Source organism: Macaca mulatta, chromosome 7 (assembly GCF_049350105.2).
Source record: "Macaca mulatta isolate MMU2019108-1 chromosome 7, T2T-MMU8v2.0, whole genome shotgun sequence".
Lineage (NCBI taxonomy): Eukaryota > Metazoa > Chordata > Mammalia > Primates > Cercopithecidae > Macaca > Macaca mulatta.
The window spans coordinates 34,726,141-34,742,522 of NC_133412.1; the positions used below are offsets into that span (position 1 = coordinate 34,726,141).

General features: G+C 42.7%; 2 protein-coding genes across 12 annotated transcripts in view; both read left to right on the forward strand.

Moving 5' to 3' along the window:
• MYZAP (myocardial zonula adherens protein) overlaps positions 1 to 16,382 on the forward strand; it is a 338,107-nt gene that overhangs the window by 73,009 nt on the left and 248,716 nt on the right. The window lies entirely within an intron of this gene.
• The window catches only part of CGNL1 (cingulin like 1), a 175,425-nt gene that overhangs the window by 45,286 nt on the left and 113,757 nt on the right, over positions 1 to 16,382 (forward strand). For 2 of the 11 annotated variants that reach the window (XM_077939471.1, XM_077939476.1), the window contains exon 1: positions 12,706 to 12,820. The exons of the other annotated variants lie outside the window; for them this stretch is intronic. The gene's annotated coding sequence lies outside the window, so the exon portion shown is untranslated. Of the gene's footprint in view, positions 1 to 12,705; positions 12,821 to 16,382 lie in introns of those variants that run through there. 11 annotated transcript variants of the gene reach the window in all.

The window sequence follows — 16,382 nt, forward strand, 5'->3', positions numbered from 1 at the left end:
CCCAGGTGGCTGGTTAAGGAGGAAGCATTTACAAGAGAGGAGAAGCTGGGAAGAGGCATTGCTGGGGAGGAGAGGAGCCTTCTTGCCTGTGGGTCAGGGCTGCTGGGTTCTCAGGTGGTGCTTATTAAGAGTGTTTTAACTTGGCTACCCCTTATTTTCAGCCACAATAACACCCCAGTCCGTGTTTCCTGCCACTGTGGCTTCCTATGGCTAAACAAGTGTAATGAATATCTTGTTCTCTATAATTGCCTCCGTCTCATATCTCATTTTTTGGTACTCATTTCTTGCTCTCAATCCCTTTCTCTTTTTTTCCCTCCTATTTGGTTTCTCCCGTTCTGCTCTGTGACTAACATCAGTTCTTCTGTTTTTCCTCCAATTATCATGTCTGTCTTGGAGAAGCATGTTTTCTGGGGAGGGTCAGTCTACCATGGTTGCCCAGCTCCCGGCTTGCTCCTTCTTCCTTCCATAAGATGGCAGTTTGCGGTTTTTTAGTCCTCTAGTTCTACTCTTTGGCTTGTGGGAAACTGTCCACAGCTCATAAATTATCACCACATAGCTCATATTCACACCCTACCTTGTCTAGTCCCTTGAGCTTGGAGACTTGCTGGGCTTCTCTTTATGTACCTGTGAGGTGATGCTCTGTGTTCACTGGCCCAGGGAGATGTTTGCCCTGTTCTTCCTGGCAGAGGCATAATCTGAGAGCAGTGTTCTGAGACCTGACCAGCGTGTGTGCCCAATGACCTATTGAATGATGTGAGTTTCTCTGCGCTGGCCGCCCGACATGCCAGAGGTGGCGGGTGAGTCAGGAGTTGGGTGTGCAGCACTGGAGTGACCACACTGAGTACATCAGTGGGTTTCACTGCCTGGTGCCTCCCTTTTCTTGGCATTGCTTTAAAAAAAAAACCCTTTAATTTTAGAATAGCTTTAGATTGATAAGGAAATTGCAAAGATCGTACAGAAACTACACCCAATTTCCCCTATTATCAATCTCAAACATTTGGTTTGCCATAATTAATGAAACATTTTTGATAAGTTATTATTAGCTAGAGTCCACACTTTATCCTGATTTTCTTAGTTTTATTTAATGTCCTTTTTCTGTTCGCTGATCCTATCCAGGATATTACATTTAGTTGTCATGTCTTGACTGTGATGGTTTGAGACGTTCCTTGTTTTTGATGACCTTGATGGTTTTGAAGGGTATTGGTTGGGTATTTGCTAGGATTGGAATTTGATGTTTTTCTCATGATTAGGCTGGGATTAGGGGCATTGGGAAGAAGACCACAGAGATAAAGTGCCCTTCTCATCAAAGGACATACCAACATGACTTGTCACTACTGATATTGATCTTGATAAAGCTTGTGCCTGGCTCAGTTAGTGTCTGCCAGGTTTCTCCACTGTGAAATTATTCTTTTCCCCCTCTTTCTATGCTGTAGCTTCTGGGAGGAAGTCACTATGTGCAGCCCACACATAAGAAGTAAGGAGTTATGTTCCCTGTCCTCTGGGACAGGTTATCTAAATAAATTATTTGGAATTCTGCATGGGCGAGTTGTCTGCTCTTCCCCATTTATGTATTTATTTAGTCATAAATGTGGATTCATGGATATTTATTTTATACTTTGAGTTATCCAATACTACTTTATTTTTTGGGCCATTGGGAGATCTTTTAGTTGAGTCCTGTGTACCTTAATCATTGTGGATAATTTTGGTTCCTTTTTTAAGTACTTGTTTAATTTCTGGCACTGTAGGATACTCCAGGCTCATCTTGTATATTTCCTGCCCTAGTCTTAGAATAATAAGCCATTTATTCAAAGAACCCTGCTACCTTTTATTGCAGAACTTATTGGTATTAGAGACTAAGATTTGGGTGCTAAGTACTCATTGATACTGGAGTACTGTTGCTTCTAGGTGCTCTCAGCTGAGAGAGCAAGAAAACATAGATGTGTACACTAGCCTGTGTATATAGACATATTTATACACATTCCTGTATGTAACCATCTACATATCAGATGAAACATGAGTTCATACTGATGTCTCCACTTGAATCAATTACCACATGGGTCATTCTAACCTCCTCCCCCTGCATGTCTATAACTTCTCCAGCAGTAAGCAGGTTCCCACCACCTGGCATCTATTTACTTAATTGTTCAATTCCAGTATACACATATAGTGGTTTTGGAATCGTTAATGCTTTCCTCTATGGGAAACAACTTTATCAACTACAGTGAAATACTTATGTATAGTACCTTTGCCTTTGGTCTTACAGATTCCACTCATTTCTGGAGTTATTTCAGTCAGCACATTTTTCTATCACCCCCTTGAGTGAAGTTGTTTCATATAATTTTTAATGCAGTTACATTCTTTTTAGTCTGACAGCTCTTGAAAAGAGATAAATGAGCAGGAAGATAAAGACTCAGCCATTAGGGAACTAAGTTAGAAAAAGCTTGTGAACAATTCATTTTCTATGTACTGAATGTATGGTGGCTTCATGCCGCTGGATGATGCTATTGTACTATTTTCCCATTCCCTTGCTTTTATTCCCATCCATTTGCTATGGGCTGAATGTGTCCTCACAAAATTCATATTGGAGGTTAAAATCCTAACTCCCAGTGCTTTGGTATTTGAAGATGGGATCTTTGGGAGGTAATTCGGGTTAGATTAGGTCATGAAGATGAGGCCCTTATAATGAGATTATTGGCTTTATAAGAAGAGAAAGAGTGAGAGAGAGAATCTGTGTGCTCTCACCAAGGAAAGGCCATGTGAGAACATAGCAAGAAGACAGCTGTCTGCAAGCCAAGAAGAGAGCCCTCACCAGGAACTGAATTGGCTGGTACCTTGGTCTTGGACTTCTTACCTCAAGAACTGTGAGAAATATATTTCTGTTGTTTAAGCCACTCGGTCTGTGATATTTTGTCATAGCAGCCCAAGCTGACTAATACACCATTATATATAGAAAGAGTATAGGCATCCTTGTGCTGTCAAGAGGCTCTTAAACCAAATTTCCTAATTCCCTTTCTACCCTTAAACACCAAAAGGACCCCTCTTTCCTCCAACACACTTGGGCTTAGGACATCCATCCAGGTAATGTTCTTGGTGGTGCATTGAGATGTAAGAGCTCCCGGTTAAGGGTCTGGCAAGATACTTTTGGCTAAAACAAGCATTAGGATCGGGAGAATGTTTCTCAGTGGAAAGAATATAATCACCTATCTGAAGGAAAAAATGGCCCCTTTCCCTAAATATTCTGAGCCTGCTTTAGAGCAGGAGAGCCCACTTTTACAGCAGAAAGCACCCTGAGAAGGAAGTAGAGAGTGGTGACTTGCGTGGCCTCGGATCTGGGTCCTGTCCCTGCTCTTCAGTATGTGGAGCTGTCAGGCATCGTGTGCTCCTGTGTAGACGAGGACGGCAGCAGGGTTCTGCCTGAGATCATGGATATGGATGTGAGTGATTGTTCCGAGGCCTAAGTGAAAGGCTTTCTGGAGGCAGGTTTTTCTCTAGGATGCTGATTGTGGGGTTTTAATGTCTCCCCTTTCATTATTCAATATTCTTGGCTTCTTTAGATTGATTCATCATGTCTTCTGCCTACACCTGTCTGCTCACATTTTACAAGCAGAGAAGTCACTGGAGCTGTAACCAGCCTAGGTGACCAAATGAAGTCCATGTGGGGCCCTATCATCTATAGATGAGTGATTAAAAAACAAAAACAAAAAAACCCTTAAACCCTGCCAGAGGGTAATTTTTCATTGTCTCCCTTTTATGTTTCTTCCTTTTTCCTCTTCAGTTTTTTTCTCCCTTCCTTGCAGTGATTTTTTTTTCTTTTATTGCCTGTTTCATTTCACAATCTGGCACTGTTCTGGTAGGAATGTCTGCTTCCTGCCACCCTCAGGAAGTCAGAGAACAGGGTAGATGTGTCCAGGGCTTCACCCCATGACTTCCAATGGTGTGACTCAAAGAAGGTTCCCATGGGAGAGATCTACCCAGGAAAATAAATTGCACTTTGGTTTTTAATACAAGAACCTTCATAAACTGAGCCCCTAGGAGTAAACGAAGACATTTAAATACTATTCTCTTTTTGCAGTTTGCTCTGTGGTCATCAGTTAACCACCCAAATGGAAGTGCATTTGTTAATGTTCAACACTGAGTTAATGTCTGGAGGATGGCTTTGGACAGCATAGTGCAGAGTAGGTTAATGTTTAATGTAAAAGTACTTAGATGAGTACTTGGTACATAGTAGGAGTGTTCAAGAGTTAATTACATTATTATTATTATTGCAAACTAAAAATTGCTCCCTGGTTGTATGTTGTGAGATAGTAAGGCGAAGGTGAGGGACCTAGTGTCAGTATTGGCTTTAGGTGGAAGAAAATAAACTGGAGTTGCTATTGTTGCATTACTGGTATAAGAAAAGCAGGAAGATAAAGACTCAGCCATTAGGGAACTAAGTTAGAAAAAGCTTGTGAACAATTCATTTTCTATGTACTGAATGTGTGGTGGCTTCATGCTGCTGGAGGATGCTATTGTACTATTTTCCCATCCCCTTGCTTTTGTTCCCATTTGCTATGGGCTGAATGTGTCCTCACAAAATTCATATTGGAGTTTAAAATCCTAACTCCCAGTGTTAGGGACCCAGTGGTGATGGACATGGAAATAGATCCCAGAGCAGAGGTTTGGGCCTACAAATTTGGAACTAGGAAGTTTGAAAGTGACTCATTTAAGGGAAGGCAGGGGTGTGTTAGATGGCCCCCAAAAGCCTTTTTGCCTTGAGAATGTGATTCTATGTACGTTCCCTCCACCTGTAGTAGTTTGGGGGTAAAAGGTAGGCATGAATGGCTATAGAGGAGAGGGAAAAGAAGTGACTCTTTTTATCTGGTTTGGATTCTCTTATCAATGTTTTTGTTGGCATTCCCAGGATAAGGAGGTATTTCCACATGCTTCTGCAACTGGTTTTTGTTAAACACAGACCATACCTCTTCCGCTGATCTTGTCACACCCTCAGGGGCTCAGCTGCAACTCAGGACAACAGGCAACAGCCAGAGGAAGGAAAGAAGTAATAGTCCGTAAAATTAGGTAACGGTCCTGCTCAGAAATATTTGAGCATAAATACCAGGTTATATCTTTTCATTTGCACCCCCAACCCCCATGACTGTAAACACATCCCTGGAGAGAGGAAGCAAATATAGCAGAATTCATACTGGGGCAAAGGGGAAGAGTGTGGGGTGGGCATCTGTTTTCTAAGACAGCCTTTTTTTAAATGTTAATTTCTGCATGATTAACATCCTTTGAAAGAGTTGAGTTGTTTTTCCTCCATTCTTTTGTTAGCCCATTCTGGTCGAGCTTCCATGCCTTCCACTCTGGCCTCAAAGTTCTTGCTAAGGTCACCTTCCATCTGCATCCCGCCTTGTGCAGTGATGTTCCAGTCTTTGCCTGCTTAATGGTAGCCTTTGGCTTGCTTGACCCCTCCTTCCTTCTTGCAGCCCCAGCTTCTCTGGGCTTCTGGGATGCCAGGCTGTCCAGATTTCCTCCCATCCCCGGGTCGCTCCTTCTCAGTTGTCTGTGTCTGCTTCTCCTCTTTTCCCCTTCTTCTTACTGTTGGCGTGCTAGAGCGTAGATCCTCATTCTGAATGTGGGAAAAGCAGGTGATGATTCAGTGGGTCTGCGGTGGAGTCCACGATTCTGCGTTTCTCACGTGCTCCCAGGCGATGCTGTTGCGGTGGGGCCACAGAGCCACCGCAGCTCGGCGCTGGAGCTCCATCCTCGCTTCTCCATCTACCTGACTTCCTAGCTGAGCTCCTCCAGTCCCCCGGCTTTAAATAACACCTCGAATCTTATTGGTGACTTCTTGCCCCACTTGGGTCAAAACCCAGAGTTGTATGCAGGCCCACAACACCCTGTGGATTTGGCTCCTGCGCACTCCCCTGCCCTTAGCTGCTATGCCCTCCACATCTCCCACCGGGCTCTGGCCAAGTCTGCCTTCCCACTGATTCTCCGATTTGCCTAGCACGTTTCTCCCTCCTGAGCTCTAAACTTGCTTTTCTCTCTACCTGGCACTCACACGGCTTAGATCTCATCTTCTCTTTCAGAGCAAGTGTTCCCTTCCCGGCGAAGGCTTCCTTAACTATATCTAGAATGGACCTTCACTCCACCACCATCGCCTCGCTGTCACCCATCCCGGTTCATTTTCTTACCATGCTAATTCTTATTCATCCTCACTCTGCCTACCAGAGTGTGGGTTCTGTGGGAAAAAGGACCTTGTCTCCCCATTTAACTGCTGTAGAAGGATGCCTAGCATAGTAATAAGCTCTTGGTAAGAACTTGTTAGTAATTACATAAAGCATTAGTATCAGCATGTCCCAGATGAGCTGATGACCACTGATACTACCACGCCATTCCAGTGTCTGTGTTTTTAATGGTTTGGGTATCAGGTTACATTATTGTAAGTATCATGAACTAGTGGAAAGAACCAAGATGGACAGAACACATAAACGATGCCTTTACACCCCATGAAGACCCAACAGTTTTATGGCAGACTAGGGAAATGAAGGTTTCATAGTTGTTTGAATTAAAAAAAGGTGGTAGAAAATTGAGGCATCTCATTGTACAAGGTAGGTAACATCTGTGCAATGAAATCATGACTTTCTCTATTGAAGTCCCTGTTCACACCATATAAGGTGATGCAGTTTCAGCAAAATTATCACCCTGCATATTAATGTTGTGAATTTGAATTATATTGGCTTTGTAATTGCATTTGTATTTAATATGCAGATGTTTTGGTATTGATGGTAATACGAGAACTATAATAGTTTTATATTTGTACATTTTATGAGAAACATTAAGTAAACACTAAGAATCATTGAGAATTGTTTTTTCTTTAAAGGCATCTGTACATTATACAAGCTTGTGAAAGACTAAAATAGGAACTAAGCAAGACTGAAGGTGTGGCTGAGGACGGGGAAAGGAAAAAGTTTTAAATTCCAAAACTGCTTGTAAAAAGCTATTTTTAACAAAATAAGAATAATAGGCTGGGCGTGGTGGCTCGTGCCTATAGTTCCAGCTACTTGGGAGGCTGAGGCAGGAGGATCCCTTGAGCCCAGGAGTTCGAGGTTGCCGTGAGCTATGATCTCACCACTGCATTCCCACCTGGGTGATGGAGCAGTACCCTGTCTCAAAAATAAAAATATAAAAAATAAAAAGACCCTGAGTGGGCTATTAAGTTTTAGCATGCTTTCAAAAGAGTGACATTTTAAAACATCTACATTCAGGCCAGGTGCAGTGGCTCATGCCTTGTAATCTCAGCACTTTGGGAGGCCGAGGTGGGCAGATCATTTGAGGTCAGGAGTTCGAGATCAGTCTGGCCAACATGGTGAAACCATCTCTACTAAAAATACAAAAATTAGCCAGGCCTGGTGGCATGTGCCTGTAGTCCCAGCTGCTTGGGAGGCTGAGGTGGGAGAAGTGCTTGAACCTGGGAGATGGAGATTGCAATGAGCTGAGGCTGTGCCGCTGCACTCCAGCCTGGGTGACAGAGCAAGAGTCTGTCTCAAAAAAATAAAAAATAAAAAAATTCCACATTCATATGAATACAAAAGTTGTACTGACAAACCCTAAAAGGCTAAAATATGCTTTTTTTTGTTTATATAATTAAAACTTCAATTTTGGATTACCGATCTAATTTCTGGTAATTGAAAAATGTAAATTGTGAAACTTCCTTGCTGGAGACATCTATATATCATAAAATATTTAAATATAAAAATAATGGAGTAGATGCTTTTACTCACTAATTCTAGGGCCTGGCTTAGGAAGGTATGTAGGCAGGGACCCCCCCAATTCTAGCTTGTGCCCCAGGCCCTCCTCCTTTCCTTTGGCTCCTGCGGATCAGAGAGGAAGGTATTCTGCACTTAAGAAATGGGGCCACGAAGAAGAAGACACATTCTTTTTTTTTTTTTTTTTTTTGAAAGAGGGTCTCTCTCTGTTGCTCAAGCTGGAGTGCAGTGGTGCAATCTCGGCTCACTGCAACCTCTGCCTCCCAGGTTCAAGGGATTCTCCCGCCTCAACCTCCTGAGTAGCTGGGATTACAGGTACACACCATCATGGCTGGCTAATTTTTCTATTTTTAGTAGAGACAGGGTTTCACCATGTTGAACAGGCTGGTCTCCAACTCCTGACCTCAAGTGACCTGCCTGCCTAGGCATTCCAAAATGTTGGGATTACAGGCAAGAGCCACCACACCAGGCCACATTCTTTTTTTTTTTTTTTTTTTTTTTTTTTAAGACAGGTTCTCTCTCTGTTGCCCAGGCTGAAGTATAGTAGTGCAGTCATGGCTCACTGCAGCCTCAACCTTTGAGGCTCAAGTGATCCTCCCACCTCAGCCTCCTGAATAGCTGGGACTGCAGGCACCTGTCTCCATGCTTGGCTATTTTTTTTGTATTTTTTGTAGAGTCAAGGTTGCCACGTTGCCCAGGCTGATCTGGAACTCCTGGGTTAAAGTGATCTGCCTGCCTCGGCCTCCCAAAGTGTTGGGATTACAGGGATGAGACACAGCTGTTGGCCAGGAGACACATTCATGCTTTGAAAGGACACATGAATGGCCCTTCTCTTTCACACATTTCCTTTGAGTGTATGTGTTTGTTTCTACCCAGTTCATTTCCACATAGAATTTGAGGCTAACAGACTCATCTACATAGATCTGTGATGCCAGGGAGCCTGGGGCAGAAGATGAAGGCTGGAATGGGGTGAAGGTGCTTTAGGAAGGATAGAGGGAGCTAAGGGCCACAGCACCGCTCACAATGTCTAAACGAATGGCCATTCTTCAGGTACCTGAGGGGCTGGTGAGAGCAAGGCACAGCGTGTTTGGGGTGACTTCTGGGTTTAGGTAGTCCCCCTTCCCCTGCAGCCCATCTGAGAGAATTCTGGAGAGGACGATCTTACTGGGGCATGAGGACCCTGGTGTCATCACCTTGGCGGGTAATAGCTGTCTTGAACAACAGCAGAGAACCTGAATTTATACAAGTAGCAAGCTGCTAGGTTTCTAAAAATATTTCAGAAGGTTTATTTTGATTTTATTTTTAAATATTTTGGGTGCCTACGCAGTGTTATCTTCTATGTTTTTAATAGCCACACTATACAATATGGAGTAGGTTTCTGTGGACAAATACAGGTGCCTGTCATTTATAGCATAGTCTCTTTGGGACCCGTGCAACAACTGGCTCATGCATTTATGAAACAGGGTTGGTTTGTGAATTGATGACCCTCAGGGAGCTGGGAAGGCTGCATGGCATGGACGCTTCCCCGGTGGCTCTGGATTTGCAATCATTTCGCTAAATTTGCTCATGATGCACATTCGCTCACCCCTTTCACTGATGAGGACCCCTTTTGCTAATTTTCCCTGATTGGATCTGTTGTTTTGAGTGACGGAGAAGAGAGAGATACTTTGCTGAAAGTACAACATATTCCAAGGGAGAACACTGAGCTTTGGAATTCACTTTGCACACGTCTGTGAGGATGTTCCGGGATCCAGGCTTGTTAGAGCTGGCATTGTTGGAATTCCACACGCCCCATGCCTCCCTTAAGAGATGCTTGATAACCCCAGGGCCTAATTTCTACTTTTGGAACATACCTACCTTGTGACGTGGAGGCTGGAGGTGGGAAGGAAAGCCCCCGTGAGGCTGAGGATCTGGTTCTCATGTTTTAGACAGTTCTAAATATTCGGGCTGGAGATGCCTGAAGGATGGGTATGTGTTATGGAAAACCTTGACTTTTTTTTTCTTTTACATTGTTCACATTTTAAAACAAAGTTCAGAGAGCTGTGTGCATTGAGCATGATTTATTAGATCATTCATTCATTCATTTATATGTGAAACACTGTTCTGGATGCCAGAAATGTGGCAAGGAGGAAGGTCTGGCCAAGGAGTGACACTTCCACTGAGCTCTGACAGATAAGAGCTTGTCTTGCTGGCACACCGGTGCTGCGGGACGTAGTGACACGCTGTGGTCCACAGTCCTCCAGTGACCATGTCAGCATAACTGAATACAAACTGTGGGAGGCAGAAAAGTAAAAATGTGGTCTCTGCTCAAGAAAGAGTGCGGGTCTTGGAGACAAAGTCTGGGTCTAAATCTTGGTGCTGCCCCTGGCCCAGGTGTAAGGCCTCAGAGGAAATTACCTGCCAGAGTTTCACATCTCTACAGTGAAGAAAACAGGTGCTGTGAGGATCTCATCAGACAAGAGGCTACAAAGAAAGCACCGCGGCTGGCCTTGTGGAGGGATGATGTGTGTGTCTGACTCAGAATCAGTAGAAAAAGCTTAAAATGTGGTTGCTGGGACAAAACTAATCTACCAGAGAAGCCACGGCTGGAGTGCCTGTGCTGAGCTGTGTGGTGCTGGTCTGTGCTGGAATGCCAAGGAAGAGGCAGAAGCTGCTTCCAGTAGGTGAGCAGCAACAACAACAACAACCACAACCACCAGTGTGGCTGCACAGTGTAAGAACAGAAGCCTCTTTTGTTGAGTACTTGCAAAAATATTCCCTTCCTCTTGGTAGCCTGGTCTAATGGTATTAATGCCAACCGTGTGAACCTGAGCATAAGGTAGGCCCTGAGTTTGAGTAGCTTTTCAGTGTTGAGTTGACTACACAATTACCAATGACAACAATGAGAAATCTAAGAAGACTCCATTTGACTGGGCGGTGGGGGGGTAAATTTATTTCTTGGACATTTTGGTTTCAGTGTAGATTTAGTAGGTACCATATGTCAGGGATGGCAAGTGCATTTGGATGGCACCAACCAATTGGTAGTGACTGCAGGGTGCAGCGTTGAGGAGGATTCTGAAGCCAGATTTGCGCTTAGAGAGAAAATGATAATAACCCTTTATTGATATAATTTGGACCTAGGCTTCGTAGAAGAAACTATAGCACAAACAGCGTGGATCTATTATCTCTGAGAGGTTTTCTATGTATATGGCAGTATGAAGATGTTCATTTATTCACCCAACATTTATTTATTATATCTCCACTATGGACATAGCATTGTACTTTAGATTCTCAGCCCTCTGGCTTCTTAATTAGTTAATAAATTATTTCAGGATATTGGTGGTTAATGCTGGTTGGTGAATTAGTGGGGTTTTCAGTCTTTTCCTCATAAGTGTTTAAAAACATTTTATGAACAAAGCCAGCTTTCTTGTGTCCATAAATGCTACACTGAATTCTGTCTCAGATTCCTGTTATTATTATTTTTTGAGACAGGGTCTCTTAGTCTGTCACCCAGGCTGGAGTGCAGTGGCGTGATCATGGCTCCCCGCAGCCTTGACCTCTCTGGGCTCAGCTGATCTTCGTATCTCAGCCTCTGGAGTAGCTGGGACTACGGGCGTGTACCACCACACTCAGCTAATTTTTATATTTTTCGTAGAGATGGGGTCTCCCTGTGTTGCCCAGGCTGGTCTCAAATTCCTGGGCTCAAGTGTTCCACCTGCCTCAGCCTCCCAAAGTGCTGGGGTGACCAGCATAAGCCACTGCCTGGCTGACCCCCGTCATTTCATTTAGCATACAATATGTGATTTTCCTAATTACTTTATGAAGTCATCACCGACAGTCTGACTTTAGAGACAGGAAAACAGAGAAATTAAAGAACTTGTCCAGAGCCAATACTGGACTTGAGCCACATGTCAGAAATATTTCCTGCTTCTGCATCTTGGAGTCAGGTGCCATTACTTGTCTTCAGAACCATAAACTTCCGTAGCTTAGCTCTGCACTGGTGGGAGAAACTTTCAGAAATCATTTTAAGGCTCAAGAGGTGTAAAGGATGAATGACTTATCTAACACTTTTTTTGGGACATGAATTCTGTATTTTTTTCAGTAACCATGAAGAATATAAAATACGAACCGTTGGATTTATTAAACTAATAAAAATTAAAAAACAGTAAAAGTTGGTAACATATGAACACCATAAATTAAGTGGTGATATATGTGCTAATCAGTTAAGAGAAGTGGGCAAGAGAAGTGGGACCCATCCATAGGGAAACGAGGGGGGTAGACTTTCAGGGGGAAGTGGGGGCTTCTTGGGGGACAGCCACTTGGTGCCCATGCTCCCAGGGCCAGGCTGCGTGGATCAGATGAGTTGAGTCCCAGTGACTCCAGATTTTTTTTTTTTTTTTGAGATAGAGTCTCACTCTGTTGCCCAGGCTGGAGTGCAATGGTATGATCTCGGCTCACTGCAAGCTTCACCCCCAGGGTTCAAGTGATTCTTCCTGCCTTAGCCTCCCAAGTAGCTGGGACTATAGGTGCCCACCACCATGGCCGGCTAGTTTTTTATATTTTTAGTAGAGATGGGATTTTGCTATGTTGGCCAGGCTGGTCTCAAACTCCTGACCTCAGGTGATCTGCCTGCCTCAGCCTCCCAAAGTGCTGGGATTACAGGCGTGAGCCAGTGCGCCCGGCCAACTCCAGATTTTCAAACTCCTGTTTGATTCTCCTAGGTCTCCAACCCTAGTAAAAGGAGCCTTTTTACAGGCTTTTCTTTTTTGTCATCTTCCTTTTTGTACAAGGTGGGTTTAGGGGGTAGTTGTAGCACTCAATATTAAAAGTTTATTTTTTCCTCCCAAATAGAAAAGTTGTAGTTGTCGGGTTCATTTAAAAAGATTCAAACCATCCTGAACTGTGTAAAACAGACAGCAACTCTGCTTTCATTTCCAAACTTCAAGTTTATTTTTGAAATTGTTTTCCCAGGGAGTTCTGAAGGTTTGACTGTATACAAGGATACTTCCTTTGAAATCTGAAGAGTTTGGTCAGTTTCCTACATTTGCACTACAAAACACGTAGAGAGAAAATGTAAAAGCTCAGTTTAGGTAAGACTGCCTCTTTCTGTCGTGTTAGGGAATACATTGAAACTCATATGTGTTTAGCCAGTCTTGGCTTTCTATACCCTGATCTTTCAATTTCATCTAGTTGAGGTTCTAATATGAATATCCCCATACAAAATTCTGTCTTCCCACTAGTTCCACAGACAAATCCTTTAGGAGTAAATGTGTTATCCACTGTTTAGCAAGCTTGTCCAAGCCCCGGCCCGTGGGCTGCCTGTGGCCCAGGATGGCTTTGAATGCACCCAAAGCAAATTCGTAAACATTATTAAAACATCTTAAAAAAATCTTAAAGATTTTTTTTTGTGATTTTATTTTATTTTTAAACCTCATCAGCTGTCATTAGTGTTAGTGCATTTTATGTGTGGCCCAAACAATTGTTCTTCCACCGTGGCCCAGGGAAGCCAAAAGATTGGACAACCCAGGTTTAGAGGTTTTAACTCATGTTTATCATCAGACTGGCAGTATCTTCTCTCTAAATGAGGCAGTCACAGGATCCCACTCAGGGGAAATTACTTTTTGGTTGGTGGATCAATTCTTATTTCCTAGAATTAAGCTCAAGACTGCACTGAGACTCATCAGCTCCCTACCCACTGTGTTAGATGCTCTTTTATGTGATTTGTGTGGTAAAATAGAATTACTTGTTCAAAGCAAACATACCTAGTATCTGTGCCCCATGCTAGATACTATGCCGATTGCTTGGGCCAGCCTGGCTTGGCTGATGGGGACTCTTGTCCTTGGAGGCAAGGGCCAGCCACAGCATAAAGGTGAAGATTTCAGATTGCCTGGCTGCATTTCCTCAGTAGCCACAGGGCCCCTGGAATGGCTGGTGAATATGCATGCAGGTCCTGGAGGTGCCACTGAGAATTAGAGTGGTGGGGTGGGGATGTGTGGACCAGCATTACGTGACTAATCTCCATGCTCAGCTGATAACATGTGATGGCCCAGAGAGAGGAAATGTTTCTATCTGGCATATGTTCATAGTTCTTCCAGGAGCTAAGTAAGCCCTTTGTTCTTACAAACACACTCATTGATCTCGCTAACTAAAGCAATTATCATCATTTAGCAGTCTTTTCATAAAGTATTATTTCCACTCCAAAACACCACTTTTATTTGCCAAGTGCCACAATGTTGCATCCTGGCAATTGATCAGCATTTACTGCCAAATTATGTAAGCCTTTGGTTAGGCTTAGTCCCCGACGGCGCAAGCGTGTCTGTGGTGTGCATTAGGATTGTAAACGTGGCCCAGTGCCTGCAAGTGGAGAACAGCTGTCCCTAAATTCATTAATTAATTCAGTGTTTACACTTTGATTGGGAAGGAAATCCACATTTGCTTAAGACACCAGTGGCCAGCTGAGAAATGTTGTTCCATGAAAATATTGGATTGAGGTTTGTTGTCAAGGAAATGTAAATTGTAGATGTTTCATGAAATTTAAATATGTGGATTAATTTACCATTAGGGAGCTAAGATTGTAATAAGCCAAGGTGGCTTTATTCAAAGATTGAAATGTAATTAGTGTTGACTGTAGTAGGAGTAGCTAAAGGACCATAAATCCTACACAAGAATTTTGCTAATAAAAGAGGAAATATTTCATTGAAAAGTCAGTGTGAGCTTAAGAACTGACTTTTTCTATGACACTTATTGGTAAGTAACATAACCCCATTTAGTAAATACCACACACACAAAATTTCTTCTGTTTAAAGAAGATTGTTAGAAACTAACAAATATGAAGACTTCTAGAGATGCAGAATAAAATATGCCAGTGCTGCTCAGAAAAAAGGGGTTAAGACATACCTGGTTATTTTGGTGTCAGCCCTCATGCATCACTTCATTAGTCTAAGGCAGGCTTGCTGTACTTGTCCTTAGTATTGAGTTGTTTTATGATACTAGTAGCCTTGTCAAACCAGATAAGTTTAGAAGTTCTTATCCTTTTCAAAATTCCACTCAAATGATAGTAAGTGAAGAAAAAAATCTGCAAAAGGCAAAAAATGGCAGTGGAGGCTTTGGTGGCAACTCCTGCAACGATTCAGGGGTGGTCCCCGGGCTGGCCGAGGGATAGACCCCTCCACCTGAAGTGCCCACTGCAATGCTGAAATGAGGTGCTTTGTCTGCAGAACCGCAGAGAGGCTTAGAAGTGGGAAGGCATTGTTACCATAGTAGGCCACAGAGACAGGCCAAATATAGGGAGTTATTAAAACCAGCATAAATAGACCCTGCACCCTGTCCCTGCCTCCCTTCCCGACCCCAGTAGCAGCCTGGAGGTCTGTTCTCTGGAGAAATGGAACTGGAATGGTGTTGCGGTGTTGGTGGAAGTGACTAAAAGAGAGACTGATGACAGCTGGGAGCTTGGTCACTCTTCTGCTCTGTCCATAATGGCAGCAACCAGGCGTGTGCAGCCCCAGCAATGAATGGGAAGACTCTTTCCTTGAGAAATTGAACAAGTCCAGAAAAAAAATGCCCCCAGATAACTGAAATGTGTGGGTTCTTCAGTGGAATACTTTTTTCTTTCACGTTAAAATTGACACTCATCAACTAATAAGTCCTCTCCACATGTGCAGAGCCACCAATCTGCTTTGGTCCTTCGTTCTTAAATAGGATCAGGCAGTCGCGGTGTATCAGGTGTATCACCAAAGTCTTCAATATGAAAGGTAGGGGTCAAAACAGGAAAAGAGCAACCTTGCAGAAGATGGTGCTGTTGCAGAAAGCAGAGAAAACATGTTTTTTGAAAAAAGTTATCCTTGCAGAGAGAAGCTGTTTCATATCCAAAATAATAATAACATGTATGAAAGAGGAACAATTAGAGAACAAGAAAGAGCTATTGAGTATTACAAATTAAATACCGGAATTTAAAACCTGTTGAAGATGTATCTCTCAGAAGTAGAACAAAAAAGATGGAGTTAAAAAGCAGGAGAGAAAAGAAATATGAAAAATTAAAATGTGATTAAAAAAATTCAACATTGCTATTATAGTAGATGCAGAAACCAAGAACAAAATAAAATAGTAATCTGAACATTATCACACAAAGATTGCAAAAATATTTTAGAGAACTAAAGACATGAATTTCCAAATTGGAAGCATATATATATTATGTGCTTATGTTTTATGAAAGTGTCCACTTTGCCCAATTTTATAAAACCCCCACCTGGGTATGCCATTATGAAATTTCAGAACACCAGTGATAAAGAAAAGGTCCTAAAAGCTTTAAGAGGAACAGAAACAGGTCACACACAAAGGAAAGAGTACAATGATAGCTTCAGAATTCTTCAAAACATCCTTGGAACCTAAAAGATAATGAAGTTTGCAAAGCTTTAAAAAATAGCATGGAAATTATTTCTAACCTGGCTTCTATGTCCAGCTAGACCACCAATGAAAAATAAGCATAGAATAGACATTTTTCAAAATACAAGGAGTCAAATATTTTTCTCCATTGAACTTTTTCTTAGAAAACTACTGGAAGTGTATTGTATCAGACCAATTGGGGAAACTAACAAAGAGGAAGACATGAAACCCGGAAAATAATATAGCACAAAAGGAAGAGAGCACTGAGAC